Raw genomic sequence first — 18,749 nt, 5'->3', positions numbered from 1 at the left:
AATTTGGAAATGAAGTGAAATGTGAGGTCCATGTTGTATAAGCCCAAGTTCTAGGTTCAATGAGCCCTCTCTTTTTCCTGTTGGTTGCTCTCTTTGTTTAAAAAAAAGACTTTTTAAACACTGTTTTGTTCAAAATAGAAATTGTTTTATAGATTATTTCTGATTTTAAATACATGCATCTTAATTCTAAGCAAGAAACTCAACTTTTTGACGTATCCCCTTGTAGAGTTACATATAGATTTGGGTAAGTATAATTTTGCATGCGTGTGTATGCTTTTGGAAATGAAATTTTAGAAAAAGGAGAATCACAACCTACTGTTTTGAAACCCACATTTTACCCTTAGCCTACCACAGACAATTTAATATATTAATAACAAGAGTAACAATACCTTCATTCATCCAAGAAGATATTTATGATATCCATAAATATTTTCCAGGCCCTTTCTCTAGGCACTGAGAATAAAAATGAACAAAATAGACAAGGCCTCTTCCTCACTGGAGTTATCAGGCCATAAACCAATAAAAGTAAAATAAATTTAAAAGTTCGTTTCAGATAGTGCTGTAGGCAGGGGTCACCCACCCCCGGAATGTAATGCCTGATTGACCTCAGGTGGGGCTGATGTAATAATAATAGAAATAAAGCACACAATAATGTAATGTGCTTGAATCATCCCGAAACCTTCCCCCGCCCTTGTCCACGTAAAAATTGTCTTCCACGAAACCGGTCCCTGGTGCCAAAAAGGTTGGGGACCGCTGCTGTAAAGAAAACAATGCAAATAGAGTCACAGATGTAGAAAACAAACTTATAGTTACCAAAGGGGAAAGGTGGGGCAGGGGAGGGATAAATTAGGAGGTTGGGATTAACATATACACACTGCTATATATAAAATAGATAACTAATAAGGACCTGCTGTATAGCACAGGGAACTCTACTCAGTACTCTGTAATGGCCTATATGGGAAAAGAATCGAAAAAAGAGTGGATACAGGTATATGTGAAACGGATTCACTTTGCTGTACACCTGAACCTAACACAACGTTTTTTAGAAAAGAATCTAAAAAAGAGCGGATACACGTATATGTATAACTGATTCACTTTGCTGTACACCTGAAACTAACACAACATTGTAAATCAACTATACTCCAATAACATTTTTTTAAAAACTAAAAAATTTTAAAAGAAGAAAATGCAATATGTCGGGGCAACATTTGAAAAGGTCATAAAAACCTTCTTGGAGGAAGTGACATTTGAACTGAGCCTTGAGTGATGAGAACGGGCCGGGCTTGGACTGGATCCAGCAGAGGAAACAGCAAGTGCAAAGGTCCTGAGGTGAGAACAAGTTTGGTCTGTCTTAGGAACAGCAAGAAGGCTAGTGTGGCTGGAGCTAAGTGAGACATCAAGATACAGTTGTAGAGACAGGCAGGAGCCAGATCTTGCAAATCATGGAGAAGGGTTTGGATTTTGTTTTAAGTGTCAGGATCTGATTTTAGCCATTTGAAAAACAGGATTACTGTGGCTGCGTGGTGAGGACTAGACTAGGGGATACCAAGTGAGGAAGCAAGGAAACTAAGTGCAGGAATCCACTTGGCATGCGCTAGATTAACTAGGGTTGTGGCAGTAGACATGGTGAGCACTGGATGGATTTAGACTTAATTATGAAGTCCGCCAACAGATGTGAGGAATAGGGAGCTCAAGGACAGCTCAGAGGCTGCTGGTAACAGCAATCGTTCTCATTTACTGAGCACTTACTAATGCCAAGAACCGTGCTAAGCTCATTTACAAACCTTGACTCCACGGTTCCCCGAAGCAGGTTTGCCATCCACCGCATTAGACCTGCCTGAGGGCTTGCTGGAGCTACAGGGATTTGTATTTGTTTCATTATTCCCGAGATTCTCATTCAATCGCCAGACTTGGGGACACCAGCACTCATTGAATCATTCAACAACTCCACAGGGAGGATAGTGCTGTAAGGCAGGGGTCCCCAACCCCCGGGATGACAGAGAAGGAACTGAGGCTCTGGGAGTATGTGACTCACAGAAGCTCACAGGTCCCCTTGACTTCAAACCTGAACACTTAAACACGGCAGTCAAAATACTGGCAATAAATGCGGCAACTTGCATGGTTTTAATAGCTGCCCAGCGCTCTATTTTATAGATTGCCTGGCACCAAACCTAATCTTTCCTTTTTATCTTTATTGTCACCTCTGTGGGGTGTGACATGGACTCGGATTTGAAACGATGGGCTGCAAATCCTTTCTAGATGTAGCCAGAGTAAAGCGCCCCCTCAGTAGCAGTTAATTTTCTTTAATGATAATTGATAACACAAATAATTGCTGCTCCCACCCACTGAGCGCTTACTATGGGTCAGGTCCTGCGCTAAGCGGTTGAGTGCATCCTCTCCTTTACCCCTCGCAAGGGATTGTGGGCTGGAGATAGATATTCACATCGCCCTCGGTTCCCTCCCCTCCTCCCGGATATCTGTCACACCGGGAGGCAAAGATGCTATCAGCTCAGCGTGGTGATTAAGCATCTCAGGCCTTTGCTAATATTTTGATAATGAAGCAGTGACTTTTGACCCACTTCCTGGGCCAAAGCCAGTCTCAGGGCCTCTCTGGGGGTTTGGTGGCTCTGGTGGCAAAATCTGACCCATGGCCTCTCTCCTATACTCAAGAATTGCGCTGGGGCAGTGGGTGCAGGTCAAGGGAAAAGGGGAGGGGGTCTTTATTAAATGATATTATAAACGGGATTCAAATAAAATATACCAAAACTTGTGGTTGACTTTGGGTGGTGGGTCTAAATATGGTTTTTAAAAATTCTTTTTACATTTTCCCTTTTCCAAATTGTTTAGATGTGTATTACCTGTTTAATAATAAAATGACTCATTTCTTTTTAAGGGGGAAAAGAAAAAGAAAGTGGGCCAAAGAGGCCTTGAAAATAGCACATTCTCAAATTTGTCACATCCCATAGAGGTGATAACCTATAACAAAGGAGATCATAGGCTCAAGAAGACTCCAAAAGGAGGCTAAAAGCATCTGAGCTTCTGCCTGACATCTTGCCTTCCCAGAACACCAGCTGCCTTCTGGGTAGGGCCTGAGAGCCAGGGGCATAGAGGCTGCAGTGATCTCTTCTCTGGTAGTCTACCACCGCGGAGGATTGATACGATACAGGGCCAGTTGGCACGCACTGCCCAAGACAACCTGTGATTCATTCTTCCCTCTCCCAGGGAATGTTAAATAGCTATCTGCTCTTGGCTCTCTCAAAACCCACCCAGCCAGACAGCCCCTGGGGACTAAAAGAAGCCAAACTCCACCCACTGCATGCAAGTTAAACATAGGGACTGACACTGATTTTAAAAGAAACTTAGCGTGTCTGAACCAGGAACTAGGTGGAGGGGACAGCAATACAGCCACCCGGTACTGCTTCCTGGATCCATTGCTATATTGGAAGACCCTTGCGGGCCCAGATCTTTTTTTGTCTGGCACCTCCGCCCTCCAGCCCTGATTATAGTGTTTTGTAGAGACTTCATAAATATTCATTCATTGGATGAACCAAGAGCATCCTATCATTTAGGCAAATAGCTTATTTGAGGTGCGGTGCATTCATCTAGGGAAATCACCAAGAGACTGGAAAGTTCCAGCACCAGGCAGAAGACTAGCAGGAAGGAGGCCTTAGGCAGCGGGGGGCTGGAAAGGATGCAAGCGCATCATAGGGAGTCCCTGCTTCCTTCCACCTGCCCAGCACCCACGCTGCCTCCTCTGAGTGCCAGACTACTTCCTAGCTTGATGCCCTCTCCTGTTCCTGAGAAGCGTGATAAAAGCTGCAGGACGGCCTGAATCCCTTTTCCAATCCTATACAGCTTGGCTGGAATATATAATAAGCACCTCCTGGTACTGTCCCTGAGGCGGGACCAGGAGAACTGAGTGTGAGCCCCAGATCTGCCACTTACGAGCTGGATGACCTTGGGTGAGTCATGTATCCAATGGGCAACAGACTCTATCATCATGGTTTAAGGCATACCTAATTTTAACACAAATTCCCACAACACCCTATGATGAAGGGACTATGCTTATCCCCATTTTACAGACAAAGCAAGCCCAGATTCAGAGAAGTTTAGTAAATTTCCTAAAGTCTAAAGGTTAGTAAGTGGCGGAGCTGGGATCTGAACCAGGTCTGAGGACTTTACAACCTGAATCCTTTCACCAGGCCAAGCTGCCTCCCACCCATGCCTACCTGCAAGGCATTGCTGTGAGGCTGGACGTGGGCTCATGTATGTGAAAGAAAGCGTGTTGTGAACTCCAGCACGTAGGATGACTGGTTGTGGGTGTGGAGACGGTCACAGGACCAGGAGAGGGGAAGGGACTGGAAAATTTCGTGACCACCTACCACACCTGCATCTGCCCCTATTAACATCCTCGACTCCTGGGTGTTCGGACCCTGGGAGCCCGTCCCTCCCAAGGTGGGCAGGAAGGAATTTTCCCTGCTCTGGAACCAAGAGTGGTTTCCAGCAAGAGCTATGCCCCATGGGCTCTCTTTGCTGTGCAGAAGCATTTTAGTTTGAGGTAGTCCCACTTGTTTATTTCTGCTTCAGTTGCCTGTACTCTCTCCCACGTGCTGGGCCTCGCCAACAGCCTTGAAGGGTTGGAAATTCACCACAGGTCTGCCAATGAAGCAATAGGCTGACCATTCATTGTTCCTCCTTCAATCACTCCTTTGGAATTGATGGATTCATATGCGGGTAGTGGTGTCTCTTGGGTGACCTAATCATGACGGTATGCAGGGAAGCAAAGAGTGGAGAGAAAGTGCTTTCACCAAGCCAGCGCGTATTTGTGACCTATTGTGCGTTCAGCCCTATGCTAAACCCTCAGCATATAGACATCATGCCCTTCCTGTTCCTTCAGGTTTGTGAGGACCCAAGGTAAGCACTGGCGAAATATTCAGCAACAAAACAGCAATCAGAAGCTAAGTTTTACTTTGAAGTCCAAACACTGTATTACGATCTTGGATCCATACAGATAGGAGTCAAAACTGTGTTCTGATACTCTCATCTGTGGCAATTTTGAGCAAGTCCTTTCACCCCTCTGAGACTGTGAACTGGAGCTAAGAGAAATCTACTCAGTAACGACGGCTGATAACTGCTGCTGGGTTGTGCAAAACAGGATGGGATTCAGGACCGCTTCCAGGAGACACTACAGGTGCCTGGTTAAGAGCAGGCTATGGTGACAGACCAAGGACTGAATGCTAACTGTTCTGTCCTAGCTGTGCACCTCTGTGCAAGTCACTCAACTTCTCAGAGGACTCTGTTTCTTATAAGAAGAGAATGCGGTGCTAAGACGCTTCCTGGAGCAGGTGGGGCTTGTGTATGATCACAGGAAAGACCGTGTCAGGGAAAAGAAATAGCAGACCTCCCCGGATAAGGCCACCGAGGGGCACACCTGTGACCTCCGGTTGGACTAAAGAAAGAGTCGAGGGTTGGGGGGAAATGCCACCAGCCTTGAAGCAACCTCCTAGGGGTCTCACGTGAAAGCGTGAGGAGTGCCCCCTTCCTCCAGAGACAAGATGGAAGCCCAGAAGAACCACCTTTTGGGTCCCCGAATGTAAACTTCCGGTCCCAGGGTGCCCCGCGTGGTCGTACCGATCATGGGAAGCTCTGATTGGGTCCACTTGCCACTGTCCAACACTGAGCTCTCCTATTGGGCAGAGCCTTGCACACACACGCCTCTCCCTGTGCCTTGAACCAATCAGCTGAGCCAGGGCTGCGGGTCACCCAAGGGACTGGTTTGCCCCCAGACACGGCCCGGAAGAAGCCATTCTCCAGAACTTTCTGGACTCCTGGAGTCACAGCGCACTTCCCTAACTTAATGTGCCACTTCCTCAGGGCCATTGGCCTTGCAGATGGGCTCGAGTCCATACTTCATGCCCACAGTTCTGAGGCACTGGCCAGAGTGGTGTTGTCCAAGGCCCTGGAACAGAGTTTATGTGCCCAGCAGCACAACCGACCCCAGGGCCAGGTTGGGGAAGTTACTTCGGATGCCCAAGAAGTGGAAGCCTAGACAGGACGTTATGGTTGGTTACCAGCACCAAGAAGACCATTAAGATGATCCAGACGCGACCCGTGTCTACAAAGAGCATTTACTGCCTTGGAGAAAGAAAAAGACTTTTGCAGAAATAGAATACAAAGTAGAAAGGACCTGTGCTTCAAAAGAAATGAAGATTGGGTGCTCCGACGCTCTGGGACTGCTTCATGGAGTAGCATTGGAACTCTGGAGCAGGAAGGATGGAGCAGGTGCTTCCTTAGGATGACGCCATTATGGCCATCACTGAGTGTTGGGGATGAACCCCCGGTGCTCCAAGATCTCTCTCTCTCTCTCTCTCTCTCTCTCTCTCTCTCTCTCTCTCTCTCTCTCTCTCAACAGGAAGCAGGGTAGTATAGCGGTTAGGAGCATAAGACTTGGAGTCAGTCCACTTGGTTTCAAATTCCTGTTCTTCAGTTTTCTAGCTCTGTGATCTTACCCCACCAACCTCCCAGGTTTGAGACGTTTATTTGAGATAATGAAAGCAGCTCAGTGCCTGGCCTATAGGAAGAATGATTATTATTCTCCAATGAATAATCACATGCTCTCAAATCAGCATAGCACAAACTGTAGAAATCACAACGACAGAACTGGAACTGTGGACTGTTCCCTTTCCCAGCCACCATCCCATCTCCCAAGGCCCGGGATTCTCCTTGAATGCTGAGTAGAGAGGATGAAGTGGGCAGACTGCAAGCAAACACTTAACTCAACTTCACACCTCCTTGCTTGCGGCCCCAGGTGAAGCAGCGAAGACTCAGGGAACTCCCTGAGGCCAGCCTCCCTCTTGGCTCTGACACATGCGGGTCTGAGATGCGACTGATGGTTGCACCCTGGACTTCCTGCAGGCGGTGATCTGGGGCTAATCTTTCACCAGATAAGATGGACCCGTGTCAATGGACAAGGAAGAGAGAAGCTGACACCTGCCCTTTGTGGCCTTTCATTAGGAGGCAGTCAGCAGCCTAGGGACATGCAAAGGTTTCCAGCCCTTTAACTCAACGTTTCTTGACGCCTTTCTCTCACAACTCACCCCCAGGCATCTTATGGGCAAAGGAAGCTTCTAATGTGACTAGCTCTTCCACAACTTGGGATAAAGTTTCATCACTGCTTGGCACTCACCTTGTTTGTCACCATATTCTCATTTATAAGAGATATATGTTAAGAGCCCAAGCAAGGAAAGGGTTGTTGGGCTTTGCTCTGCATTTTGTAATTACTTTTATTTTAATGTTAACCCCAAAGTGATGATCCATAGCTGGATCTGCCTCCACCATTGTCCTGTGGTCTCCTCAAGGACTGGATTTGTGTCTGATTCATTTCTGTGTTCCCAGGGTTGAGCACAAGGCCTTGCACAGAGTAGAGGTCCTTGACTACTTGAGAAGTGGATGGATAGATGACACAGCTCATTCATCTGAGCCTAGACACTTGGGAGCTCACTTCCCAAGAGGAAACTGTCCCAATACTCTTTCTTCCTCTGACTGGATCTAGGTTGTTGCCTGAAATTCCCTCATTGACAATTCATCTCTCTGGATTCATCATTGCTTACCCTGTCCCTCTGGAGTTTGAAATTAAAAAAAAAAAATCACTTGGTCAGTGGTTCTTAACCTGGGGTCTCAAGCGTCTCAGGAGGTTCAGAGTCCCCCTAGAACTGTACACAAAGTTTTCAAAAGTGTGTGGGTTCAGTTTTCTCGTGGCAAGGGTTTCACCAGAGTGGCCACTAGCTTTCTTCAAATTTCAAGAGGGGCTGTGATGAGAAGAGGTGGAGAAATACTGTCAGGATGAGGGCCACACATGGAGACTTTCTGAACTTCTCAGATCATCGGTACTCCTGTAATATCAACAGTCAACAGTCGTGTCATCTACAGAGTGGGGAGAGCAGAGCTCACCTCATAAGATTGTGGTCAGGACTCAGTGCATTTTTGACATCACATAAGTTGGATTGGGGCTCCTCCATACACCCCTCCACACACACTTAAGCTTTTTCAAAGGCTCTCCACTGCTCTTAAAGACTTCCTGCTGCCACCGTGGCCTTCCAGACTCCTTTCATTGCTCCCTCCACAGACCTTGCTTCTTCTCATCGTAGGATCTTTGCACTTCTTGTTCCCTCTTCCTGGAATGCTTTCTCAGAGGTGCCCCCTAACTCCCTCTTTGCCTAGATAATTCTTGCTTATCCTTCAGATCTCTGCTCAATTATCTGTTCTTCAAGGATGACCCTCCCAACAGGTCAGAACCTTCCTTCACTTGCTCTTAGAACACTCTGGGCTGCATCCCACAGCTGTGGCAATTTTATGATTTTAGACTGATTGCTGGGACTCCTTAATTGATGTCTGGCACCTCCACTGGATCGTGGGCTCCAGGAAGGCAGGAATCACATCGGTTTTCCTCTTCATTCTATTCCAGCACATGTGTGCACGTAATAGGTGCTAAATAAATGTGTGTTAGGGACAACAAAACTGTCTTGTTTTTGCATACTGGAGCGACCCTGGCTGAAATAGTTTCTCTAATAACTTCTTATTTTTTCTGTAGAGTTCACAAGGAGGGCTTGTTCACATGAATGGTGGGGGATGGTCATTGTGGATGTGGACTCTGGAACCCCACCGCCGAATTCAAATTTCGGCTCTATTACTTACTCACTGTATGGCCTTGAGCAGGTTATTTAATCTCTCTGTGCTTTCATTTTCCTCATCTATAAAATGAGGGTGAATATAGTACCTACTTCAAAGGGTGGTTGTGAGGGTTTGTTGGAGTCACACAATAAGGCAGAGAACAGCACCCGGCAAGTGGCTGTTGTTATTCTTAGAGATCCAACTTCCTCCTCAGTTTGGCGTTTAATTCTTTTTTTTTTTGCGGTACGCGGGCCTCTCACTGTTGTGGCCTCTCCCGTTGCGGAGCACAGGCTCCGGACGCGCAGGCTCAGCGGCCATGGCTCACGGGCCCAGCCGCTCCGCGGCATGTGGGATCCTCCCGGACCGGGGCACGAACCCGCGTCCCTTGCATCGGCAGGCGGACTCCCAACCACTGCACCACCAGGGAAGCCCCAAACATCATTTTTAAATTCAGTCATCACGTCAACCATACATTTTGGAAATGAGGAAAGTAAGGATCAGAGAGGTTAAGCTATGTAGCCCAAGGTCATATAGTAGGGAGACTAGGATTTGAAATAATGGGTCTGATTCCACTCAAAACCCATGTTCTTTCCACTCAAAAAGTGCTGGGCAGTTTCGTTAGAAAAAGCTCTGAAAGTTTCTTTGTGGTGATGGCAAAGTTCTGTATCCTGATTGTGATGGTGGTTATAAACTCTAAACGTGATAAAATTTCATAGAACTAGGGGCATGCATGTGTGCGTACACACACATACACATACACACGAGCGTGTCGTGTAAAAACTTGTCAAATCCAAAGAGGCTTACTTTTGAGTTGATAGCATTGCACCAATATCGGTGTCCAGGTTTTGACAATGTACTATGGTTGTGTGAAATATTATCATTGGGAAAGCTGGGTGAAGAACACGCGGGAACTCTGTAAACTATGTTTGCAACTTCTTGTGAGTCTTAAACTATTTAAAAATAGAAAGTATTATGTGTATATAAACTCTGATGTTAAGCAAGAGTTACTGACAGGGAATTGAGGGTGGCCAACAGGTAACGGACTATCAGTCTTACTTCAGGTCTCTTGGGCTGTGGGTCAGGAGACTTGCAGAGGCTGAGAAAGGGGCAGCCCTGCCCCAGTGGCTACACAGACCCACAGCGCTGTCCATAGACAACCCCAGAGTGAACGTGATTGACAGTCATGCTCATCAGTGAGACAGACTGATTGCTCTGATACAGCAGTGAGCTCAAGCCATCTGGTACCAGCTCTCAAGAGCCAGCGTGTGCACTTCTTCCTAACTCTACAGTCAGTGATATCAGATTGGTGGCTTGAAACCAGCTATGGAGGGAGTCTTTACAGCATAGAAATCAGAGTTTTTCCCCTGGACAGCTGGTTGTGAAACGTTTACCAACACACCACTACCCCCATCTATATCATATGCCCACACTAGAAAGATCTTCTTGGTGGTTCCAAAGGGCAGTGGGGTACCTATAACAGGGGCTGGTTCTAACACCAGCTCTGCTTCCAGCTGCCTTTAACAAGCCAGAGAGCTGAGCCCCAGGGATTTGCCAGCCACACAGAGATAAGGCCTTGTGACCATTTCAGTCACCCTGGATGTCTACCTATAGGGGAAGGGTTGAAGAAAGTCCTGCCCAGCAATACAATGAAAAAGTATGACGTTATTAGCAAGAATGAAGTCAACGTGAGTTGACCTAGAGAGAGATCAGAAAGAATGTTAAAAGTAAGAAGCGAATTGTGGAATGCTGGGCTCTGAGCTGCCATGTCTCCACTCGCACTCCTTGGAAGTTGCCCAATCATTCCTGTGATTCTCTGCTTAAATTTTCATTTTCCCTCATGTTTCTCTGAACATCTTCTCTGCTGATGGTTGGAAGTAATTAAGTCAGCCCCGGATAACCGTATCTAGGCCTTCAAGGAACAAAAACATAAATGTCAGACATAGAGACGATACTGTATATATAAAGTAAGGTTTTTTTTAAGGCAAAAGGAACATATCCGTGTAAATACGTATGCATGAATGTATATGTTAACAGGCACTTAGAGAATGTTTATATTCCTTGCGTTGGAGGGGGAAATGGAAGCTTATTAACTTTTTCTTCACACACTTTGGCATCGTTTGACGTGTTACGACTGGCATATATTATTATTATTTGTAATTAACAAAACAAAACAGAAGGTATCGGAGCTCCTGGTACTATTTGTGCTACTTGTCTGTAAGTTTGAAATTACATCACAATCTAAAACTTGACTATTTAAAAACAAAACAAGAACAACAAAAAAAAATTTTTTTTCAAGAAATGAAATACTAGGACTTCCCAGGTGGCGCAGTGGTTAAGAATCCACCTGCCAACGCAGGGGACACGGGTTCGAGCCCTGGTCCGGGACGATCCCACATGCCGCAGAACAACTAAGCCCGTGCACTACAACTACTGAGCCTGTGCTCTAGAGCCTGTGAGCCACAACTACTGAGCCCATGCGCCACAACTACGGAAGCCTGTGCGCCTAGGGCCCGTGCTCCGCAACACGAGAAGTCACCGGGATGAGAAGCCCACTCGCTGCAACTAGAGAAAGCCCGCACACAGAAACAAAGACCCAACGCAGCCAAAAGAATAAATAAAATCAAACTCACATTTAAAAGAGAAATGAAATACTAAACCAGTGGAAACCCCCTCCTAAGCTGTCAACTAAACTGAAATGTCCCCCATAAAAAATATTCAGGTGAAAAAGAGGAGGGTGAAGGGCAGCAGAGGTGTTGGGTGTGACGTTCCTTTCAGCTTGAGGGAATCGAAAGCCCTTCTTCATTTGATAATAATACATGAAGAACTGGGGAATTTTCAAACCGGGGCCCACGTGCCTAGGCAGGTGCTCTGGAGAGTCTGCAGACCCCCTGACGTTTTAGGAAGACATTATACGTGCATTTTTGTGTGTCCATAGCTCTTAGATTCTCAAGAGCCTCTGTGACCTAAAAGAAGTTAAAATCCACAACTTTGTTTTATCTTTAAATTGTTTGTTTGGAGAAATGATTTCAATAAGCCTGCCTACATGCTGAAAACCTTTTTATTAATAATATTCATTATAACACAATCACAAGAAAAATGAGAAAAACCTAGAAAGTCATACTAGCCGAGATTAACTTTTCTTACTCTCTTCTTTTGTTCCTTTCTACTCTCTAAATATTCTACAGTGAACATGTATTATTTTGACAATAATAAAATGTTATTATGAATACATTTTTATTATAACTATAAATATGTATATAGACAGGTGCAGAGACAAAAGACTGGAAGGAGCCACACCCAAAATACTAACAGTGTTTACGCATGAGTGATGGGATTGTGGGTTTTTACCTTTTCTTCTTTGGGCTTCTCAGGAGTTTCCAAGTTTTCTTTATTACTTTTGGAACAGGAAGAAGTTATTTTGAAGCAATAAGAAATTACTTCACTCCCGTTGATCAACGTTAAGATTTTTTTATTCAACCCCCCGCAACTGGCACCCCCCTTACAGCCCCTCTCGCCCCAAGTGGCACCACACTCAACTCCTTGTTTGGGGAAAGGGGCCACCAAGACAGGGGGGCTTGCCCAGGCGTGCTGGGGCTTTCTTTGGGGGCCCAGCCCCTGAGTCACTTGGGAAAATCTTAAACACACTCCAGACACTTTTCTCCCTCTTCCGCTGCTGCTCTCTCGGAAGAAAGGAAGATTTGAAAAGTGATCCAAGAGTTAGGCCAGGAGTGGCTCAGGCAGGCTGCAGGGAGGAGGCCTTCCCAGGTTCAAAGATGTTTCTAGAACAAGAGAAGCAGGGTGAAAATTGGGAGGTTGGGGGTCCGGCTGCCTGAACCCCAGTTCCAGCTCCACTATTTACCCCAGGCTGGTTCCTTAATCTCTCAAAACCTCAGTTTCCTCATCTGCAAAATGATGTTAGTGAAGGTACCAAGAAGGAGGTTAGGCGATAGAAGGACATATTAACAAAACATCGCAAAACTATGAAAGAGTATACATGGCTCCTTCCCACATGAAAACTTATCAAAACCCACATGATCTCACAGCAGGCTGAGCAAAGCAAACTGTAACCTCTTCACACCACAGCCTCACGGTTGTACACTTTGGATGATAAACGAAAACGCTTGAGACAGCTTTGTCAGGATTGATCTGGTACCCCACGAGTTTGGAATTATGTAAGGTCTTCGGTGAAAAGATCGTCACCTAAAACAAATTCATCCCGAATCTCACGGGACTGTCAAATTCCAATGAGATACTTTATGTCCAGCGCCTAGGCGAGTGCCTGGCATGAAAGGAGGCTCCATGTACAAATATTTATTTCTAAAAGTGGCTTGACCTCCTGACCCTGGGGCCTGGAAGCCACCCTGAGACCCCATCCACCACCACTGGCTCCAGCTTCCATAAAGGGGAAGGGGCTGCTGTTACTGTCCCAGCTGGTGCCCCATCTGATTCTTACCCCAGAAATAGAATGTAAACAGGGGACAGGGCTTGTGGTAGAAATCCTGGAACTCCTCCAGGGCTAGGAGGCAGTGTCCCAGTAACAAGTCAAAACGGGGAGCGGGTTACCAGCTGTTTGCCCCTAAGATGCTATTTATTCCTCCACGGAGCCTCCTCCTCCTGGCTTGTGGGTCCCCAACTTGTCTGTCACTTACATGCCACCTCCTCCAGGAAGCCATCCTTGCCCACCCCCTCCCCAGTCTGGGTCAGGACCTCCTCTGGCTCCCTCGCACTGCTCACCCCATCACAGCACTTGGCACAGCAAGGTGCCATCGCCTGTTTGCTTGCTCAGCCCTCACACACCCCGCACATCCCGGCCAAGGAGACGGCCCGCTGGGAGGAGAGCAGGGGAGTGTTTCATTCATCTGTGTCGGGGCACCTAGCACAGTCTTCAGTAATCTGGTACGTTAGTAAATGCCTGACTCTTAGCACAGCGATTTATAGAGGAGAGGTTATGAGTCTGGGCTGTGGATCTAGAGAAACCTAGACCAATCCCAGCTCCAGTCCCTAGCTTGGTGCGTGGACAAGTTATTCCCTCCTTGGGCCTTGTATCCTCACAGATAGAAAGGGAATAATAGCAGCTCCCACAGTGCAGGTTACTGTGAGGGTTAAATGCACCAGGCGCTGGAAGGGATTAGCTCAGAGCCCACCGCAGACAGCAAGCACTCCATAAATGCCCTCGTGCTCCTGTTTCCTCGGCCCCCATAGAGCGGCAGCCGGAACCCTCCACCCCCTCTGGAGTGTGGGGACAGTGAAGGGTGCGGCCCAGGGGAGGGACCCGGGGAGCCAGGCTTCCTGACTTGGATTCATGGCTCCTTCTGAGACAAGGGGTGAGGCTCACCCCACCTGGGTCTCCGAGGCTGGGGCTCCCTCTCTCCTTCCCCAAAGTAGCCTATTGCATCCTGTGAAACTCCGGTGGGTGACTCAGAGACAAGGCAGGCCACCTCAACGGCTGCTCCCAGGGCCGGGCTCCCAGGCAAGGCCAAGGCGTGGGCCGTCCACACACATCCACATCCCGCAGGGACCTCAAAGCCACAGAGAACCCCCACTCCCGCTTCTGCCCCTCAGAGCAGCCAGCAAAGCCCACCTCCTCCACCCTTCCTCCTCTTTCTTTTTATCCCCACTTGTCTGGCCTGTTGTTCTCTCACCCGAGGTGAAACGTGAGAGCTGTCATTAGAAATTACCATGATAGTCTAGCAGCTGACACGGTAAGGCGGTGAGAGAAGGGGGCTGCGTTTGGGGGCACCAAACACACATTTGGCTTTTCACCAATCCCTTCCCCCCTGGACAGCGGGCCAGATGTGTTCACACCCAAATCACAATGGTTCTTTCTGGAAATAGTCTGGGAGAGTCTGCCTACAGCAGCGGTTCTCAAAAGGTGGTCTCTGGACTCCTTGGGGTCCTAGAGACCCTTCGAGGGGGTCTACAAGGTAAAACTATTTTCATAATAGTTTTGAGTTGTTATTTATCTTTTTCACTCTCATTCTCTGACAAAACTAATTCTCTGGAATTTTCCAGAAGCTACATGACATGTGATGTTACAACAGAGTGAATGCAGTTGTGGATACAAGAATCCAGCCATCTTCTGTTAAACCAGACATGGAAGAGATCTGCAAAAATCTAAAACAATGCCACTATTCTCGCTAAATTTTTTTTAATATGGAAAAATTTTGCTTTTTTTTTATGAAAATACGTTTTTATGTTAGCCTGTAATGATATTATTATCCTTACTTTAATTTAGGGTTTCACAGCCTTGGCAACATTGGCCACAGTAATCCTCTGTTGTGGGGACCGTCCTGTGCACTGTAGGATGTTGGCAGCATCCCTGGCCTCTGCCCACTAGATGCCAGTAGCAGCCCCCCGCCCCCAGTTGGAGACAAAAATGTCTCCCGACATTGCCAAGTGTCCCTCTGGGAGGCAAAATTGCCCCTGATTGGCAACCACTGCTTTGAATGGATTAATAAATAAATATTACTAAAATGTCTCAGGTTCAATTTCTATTTTGAAAATTAGCAATGGATATAACCCGCAAAACCCCTCAATAATTTTTAAGAGCGTAAATTGGTCCTGAGACTAAGTCTGAGAACTGCTCTCCTAACCACAGACACAGACACACACACACACACACACACACACACACACACACACACACACCACACACACACCACCATCACAGGCTTGCAGATAAGGACAAAGGAGTTGCCAGCCCCGATGTTTCTGATGGAACTGCTCTGGGAGAGGCAGGCTGTGATCAGTCCTTCTCACTGGGCTGCTGCAGGAGATGTGAGTCAGCCTCCCTATGCGAGGGCTAGTTTTTTCCTTTTAAATAACACTTATTTTGCTATTTCAAAAAACAGAAATCAGCACAAACTCAGGGTGGAAAACACACAAAAACACAAGGGGATGAAAAGGAATCCTCAATGATTCCAACACCCAAGGAATACATATATGTCACATTTTGGTGTTTGTCCTAATATTTGAGTCTTTACAAAGTCGTGACCCCAACATTATAGCAGTGGGCACCATGAGATGTCTTTCACCCCCAGCTCAGCCCAGGAAGCCCCTTCTGAGACTTTCCAAAGTAACATAAGTTGCTCTCTGATGGACCAGGCAGTGGGTAACTGACCACGTGGTGAGACTTCCAGAATACCCACAACGCCATGTGCCGCCATGGTCACATCTACCCCCAAAGCCTCCTGGACTACTGGTTAGTGCCTGAAAGCTCACCATTTGAGCAGCATTCCTTGAACTTAGGGCTTTGCTCCCTATTGGACCTTCTCGAGATACTTACAATCTTCCAGCTTAAAACCCTCTAGCTTCCCCATCTTCTACAAGTTGAAGTCCCAACACATTTGCATGAGTTAATAATAATAGCTCCCAATTACCATGTGCTTACTAAGAACCAGGCACTGTGTTAGGTGCTTTAATATCATAACTCATTCCATCTCATGACCTACCCTAAGGTGGGCCTTATTTCCTCATTTTACGGATGAAGAAAACAAGGCTTGGAGAGGCTAACTAACTTGCCCAAAGCCACAGAGACAGTAGGGGCAGTTTGATCCCACTTCTGATGACACCAAAGACTGAGTTCCTAGGTGCCACGTTGCACATGCACTTGGGTCCCAACAGATGCCTACCTGTTCCTTCAGCCTCTTCTCCCAGGAATGTCAACAGCACAGGCTGTAGACACAAATAGATTCCAACCTTGACTTCATCTTAAAATAGCTCTGTGACTTAGGGGAAGTCACTCAACCTCTCTGAGCCTCATCTGCAAAATAGGAGGGATAATAATACCGACCTCATAGACTTGTTGTGAGGACTCAGTGATGTAAAGCTTGTTAAATCCTTAGCACTGAGCCTGGCCACTAGCAAATGTTCAATAAAAGAAAAAAATACCCTTGACCTGATCACACCAAACTTTATGGGTTCCCAAACACCCTGAGGTCCTTGAAGCTACTCTGCCTTCATGTGCACTGTTCCCTCCATTTGGAATGCCCTCTGCTCCTTCACTTTCAGCCCCTATTCATCCTTCAAGACCCTATTCAGGCTCCATCTCTTCTTCAAAGTCTTTCTTACCTTCCTTTCCTCACCCTCCACACAGCTAAGCACTCCTTCCTCTGACAGCTACAACTGGGATCCCAAGCCTGGCTGGTCTCAGAACCCCAGGTCTCATGATCAATCTCTGTATGTTCAGGTCCCACCTCCCACCAGCTGAATCAGCACTTCCAGGGTGGGGCCTAGAGTCTGTATCATGATAAAGGCATCCCTATTGATGAGCACATACAGCCATGTACACCATCCCTGCCTGTAGCACAGTGTCCTCTCATTATTTGTTTCCAGGATGCTTGGCATGGTCTCCCTGAGAGGGCAGAGAGGGCCTTGAGGGCCAGAAGGGGCCTCCTTGGTTTTCGATCTCCAACCTGCTCCTAACATTTGCTGAGCACTTACTCTGTGGCAAGTACTGTTCTAAGTGCTTTACTTCTATTATCTCATTTAACCGTCAAATTACCCTAGGAAACGGGTATTGTTATCAGGGTAGGCTCTGTGGATTGACCTCCATTCCACCATTCTGGGGTGGCCATGAGAACACGCCTAGAATTTCTTACTACAGGGAGTATAATTGCCTAAGGGCCCCAAGAGTAGTGCTTTGAAACCCATCCCCATGGGATGGTTCCATTAATGACTGACTGTAATGGGGATACTAAGACAGACTCCTTCCTTGGAGACATGAACTACTTTGTAGACCAACGTTGGTTCAGGTGTCCTCCGATGGCTTTGCTGAAATTCCTTAGATGCTTCCACCCAACTTTCTCTCCATCTCCCCTTCACTTGAGTCAACTTGCTTTGCAACCTGACAGCTCTCCCGGCCTCACCTGGCTCTTTACCTATTTTCTCTACTCATGCATTTCCCCTAATAAAACCCTTGCATGTTTAATTCTGTCTTGGCCTCTGCTTCTCAGAGGACCTAGACTACCTCACTTTTTGTGAAAAGGTTGGAAAGCTAAATACTATATTTCCCAGACTCCCTCATATGTAGGGTTCTGGCTATGACTTAGATTCTGCCACTTAGTTGCTCTAGTGAGATATTTGCAGGTGGAAGAGAGGCAGGATCCCCTTTTCCTCTGCCTTTAGTTTTTTCTTCTGGCCAGCAAAGTTTGCGAAAATACGAGGTTTTCTGCAGCAGATTTCTATGCCCCTTAAGCATGGGTGCCAGGAAGCAACTGCAATGGTGGCTTCAAAATCTGCTTTCCTGTCCTGTGATTGGCAACTAGGGGTGTGTGGCTTGAACATGGTCTTAGAGGCTATAGCTCTCCTGGTGGGTCAATTCTGGACACGGTTCCCAGAATTCCAGCCTAGAGCTTTTGCCTTCAGTCCTTCCAGCAATTCTGTAAGCCCCCAGTTCCCTGTGTTAAATCCCTATTGTTTAATATACATTGAATGGCTTTTGTTTCCTGTACTAATACTGGCATAATTATTATTCCCTTTTTAAAGATGAGAAAACTGAGCCTCAGGTGGTTAGGAAAACTACCATGGCCACAGAGTGGGAATAAGCAGTAGAACGTGGCAGTCAGCTTCCCAGCAGTGCCCTTAGCCACTGCCCCAGGCTCTCTGCAGCTCCATTCACCCTGCTAGGCATCCCTTATACTCTGGGAACACCCTCAATAACTAGATTGGAGGAAAACATATTTCCCGCCTTATAAATGTACTCTACCTTGTATTCTTAATACAATTATTTGTACCCACTTCATTCCATAAAAGACTTCAGGTGGTTTTTACTTAAGTGAAAAATCTTTCAAAATACAAGTCAAATTTTGTGATGCGCTTAAGAATTGCTTTAAAACGGGGAAAACACAAAACTCAGCAAAAATATACATTTTTAAAACTAAAAAGCTATTTGGCTTCCTTTCTTTCTCTGAAAGCAATATATATTCATTGTATTTAGAGGCAAACACACAAAGTAAAGACAGATTACCCACAATTCTACTTCCTAGGAAAAAACACTGTTAACATTGTGTAGCATGGCCTCTGTAGTGAGAGGAAAATTCAGATCCTCTACCACACCCTGTGGTCACAACATGGCTTAG

Source organism: Neophocaena asiaeorientalis, unplaced genomic scaffold, assembly GCF_003031525.2.
Source record: "Neophocaena asiaeorientalis asiaeorientalis breed wild unplaced genomic scaffold, Neophocaena_asiaeorientalis_V1.1 scaffold79, whole genome shotgun sequence".
Taxonomy (NCBI): Eukaryota; Metazoa; Chordata; class Mammalia; order Artiodactyla; family Phocoenidae; genus Neophocaena; species Neophocaena asiaeorientalis.
This window is presented reverse-complemented; position numbering follows the sequence as displayed.